Below are 3,374 nucleotides of genomic sequence, written 5' to 3'. Positions count from 1 at the left end.
GGGGGGTTGATTGGGGGCGGGGCTAGTGGGGGTTGGGTGGCCAGCCGGCCCTACCCCCAATTGGAGTGGGTGGGGCCAATTGGGGGCTGGGCCTGCCAACACGAGAGGCTGCAAGAGGTTGGGGGTGCCGATTGGGATTGGGCTGTTATGATAAAGTTTAATTTATAAGTTAGGCACAGCAAGAGGTGAACAATAACTATAATAAAATAGAACAATTATAACAACACCAGAGGCCAGCCATCACAGTGCACATCATAGCAACTGGTGGTTCCGGTCATTCCCTCATTCCGGTCGCTTGGTTTTTATATATATAAATACTGTAATAAGAGTTACATGAATGTAGTTTCTTTCTCTCTCAAAATATCTTGCTGTACTGTCCTCGCCCTTCTTCTTTGACGATGTGAGATGACACAATGCCTGTGTGATGAGATGAGGGGAGGTAAGGTCCTCAGAACGGGTTGCAATTTAAAACTTATGGATTGTTTATTTCTGGATTTTTCCATTTAATATTTTTGGACTGCAGCTAACCACAGGTAACTGAAACCACAGAAAGTGAAATGATGAATGAGGGGTCTGCTGTATTGGCAAATAAACCCATAGCTGTGACACCATGCTTGAAGTGCTACAAGTAGAGGAAGAGGGTGTTACATATTCAGAAGAGGAGCCCCTGGGTTCCTTGACACTCAGAGAGCTTTCCCGGAGAAGTGTGCCTCGGCATTGAAGGTGGAGGAGGAGTTCTCTAGGGGACAAGGAGGGAAAGGTATTCTCAGACAAGGGAATGGCTTGGGTGCCCAGTCCTTTGGGGGTAGCTGCAGCACAGTGTCATATGGAGAGGACAGTGAGGTTTGGAAGATTAAGTGGGGGGAGGGGGACAAATGTTGAATGGCTTTATAAGCACACTACATTATTTAGGTTTTATCTGGAGATCAAACGAGACCGTTGGAAGGATTTTAAGCGGGTGAGTTGATTACATTTTCACTTTAGGAAGATCACTATGGACGCAGAGTAGAGAACAGTTGGCAGGAGTGGGTAGAACACCGGAGCCAGACACACCAGTTTGGAGATGATGGCAGTGGACCAGGCCTGAACTACAGCAGCAACAATAGGGAACAACCAGGAAGAGAAGGTGTCGAGAAGGCAGAATGGATAGGGTTTTGTGATGGACCAGACGACGCTGGTAGAAGTCTGGGAGAAGGTTAGGATGACCCGAGCTTTCGCTTGAGAGAATCAGTGTGTGCTAGTACCTCTAACATAAACAAGCAATCCGGAAGAAAGAGAGAATCCATTTTTAGAGGCTTCTGATATGGCACGATAGCTCTTACCAGGATGGAGGCTGCACTGGCACCACTCAGCTGAGGTGGTGATGAGTCACCCAGCCAGTTGTGCATTCAACCAACGTGCCCTGCTCCAGGCACTGTGCTGGGCAGCGAGAGGAGAATCGCCTGCTGTTGCATCTGTGTCCATTGCCAGTTCTGCTCCTTACCGGCCTTGAGACGTTCACAAGCTCATTAACTTCAGAGCTTCCACTGCATCATCTCAAATATGGTGACCCAACCCCAGGTTATTAGGACGATCATTATGACAACACGACAATGATAATGATAAATAATGATTTCAACGAAGAAGCGAAAGCAGTTGGCCTTGTGGCTAATGGGCCATATGGGTTACAGAAGAGTCAAGAAAAAGCCAGGTGAAGAAAGTGAATCTTAGAAATGTGACAGACCTGGATAGAAGTGAGGCGGGGACTCTGAAGGTCCATCACCCTCTTCTTCCTACCCCACCTGGACTGTCCCTCTTATCCACAGTGCAAAGGGAGGTGACCGTTGTGTGGATAAAGGGAAATAATCTGAAATAGCATGAGGACGTTGGTAAAGTGGAAAACAGTTATCAGTAACACTTGTCATTTCGAACAATAATTTTCTTTTAGTCGGTGTTTCCAGTAAGTGCAGATTAATTGAAAATGTGGTACAGTCATGTTTCCTACAGTTCTATGTCCCTTATTAGTAAAACTAAGTGCTTTCTATTTTAGGAATTTCATAGAACTCGCCTCTTGGTATTCTATAATGATCTGAGGCATCGCAGAAATTGTTGCAGCTGTCTTGTAGATGAAAGAATGAAGATTTTAAGGCTCTAACCGGCTACTGAAATAGTGAACATCACACGCTCATTGATGATAGCTTAAATCTGCTCGTTGATGATAGCTTAAATCTGCATCTTCTCTCTCCAAGATCAAGGTTTTAAATACTACGTTATGTCATTTATTTAGAAGTATCAAAGATTTTGAAACTGCAAAATATTGTTCAGCAAATCCCTTGTCAGTGTCTCAAAGAACAGGTCTAAGAGGGCATCTCAGAGAATTCCTAGCTCCACCTCCAACTCCCTCGATTTCCTAAACCTTGAAACCCTTTCTTCTACTGGTTCTTTTCTCTTAGCCTTCAACATGGTAGGGCCTCTCCCTTCCTTGACTCTTTCTCCTCTTCTAGACATGATTCTACCTCTGTCTTTTCTTGGTCAGGGTTTTTGAAAAAAAATAACGCACATTCAAAGTGTGGTGCCCACGCCCTCAGCCCCTGTCCTTCCTTCAGCCCATGAGGCTGAGGCTTCTGCCAGGTCCCCTGCACTGACCTCGGGGACTTGGGGACCTCCCTGCAGCAGGTCACTGTTGAGCAGCCATCTCTCTCCCTTGGGTCCTGCAGCCCCTCTCTCCAGGCTCCTCTCTCTCTCCTTCCTTCTCTCCCACCTCCGCCCTGGGTTGGCTCCTCTTCCCCTGTGTTCTCCAGGGGCCCCGGCCTTTCTCTCTTCTCATTCTGCGGGTGGGGAAGGTAGATCTCCACCTTTTGGGGTTTGCGGCACATGTTGGAACTGGAGAATGTTGGGAGGCAGCGTGATGGGATTAAGCTGCATGAACTAGCCCCTTCCCACCGTGCTGTTTAGCTAGCAATGCCTGTTCCCAGGGGCTCACGAAGCCCGTTCGGAACCATCCCCGGACCCCGGCCTGATGGTAAGTGATGGAATGCCTTGCCTCTCAACTGCTCCCCTCGGCCAGAAGGGGCGGTCCCTTCCCTGTGCGGAGACTTCCCTGGAGGCTCAAGTCTGAGGTCTATCTGACTGGCTTCTGGGGAATGGGGTGGGGTGCAGCCTGTACAGAGGGTGGGGCCACCGCCCTACACCGTCACATCCCTCTAAGTTGTATCTTTTTATTGTTGCTATTGATACAATATCCCTAGCATAAAATTTACTCTGCTAACTACTCTAAAGTGTACAGTTCAGTGGCATTAAGAACTCTGCCAGGGCAAGAGGCGACCTTGTCCTCAGGTCCCACCTCTCAGGACACCGCCCGGAGCATAGGAAGGTGCAAAATACTTAGGAATAAA

This window comes from Myotis davidii, unplaced genomic scaffold, assembly GCF_000327345.1.
Source record: "Myotis davidii unplaced genomic scaffold, ASM32734v1 scaffold168, whole genome shotgun sequence".
Lineage (NCBI taxonomy): Eukaryota > Metazoa > Chordata > Mammalia > Chiroptera > Vespertilionidae > Myotis > Myotis davidii.
Note: the sequence above shows the minus strand (reverse complement) of the source record.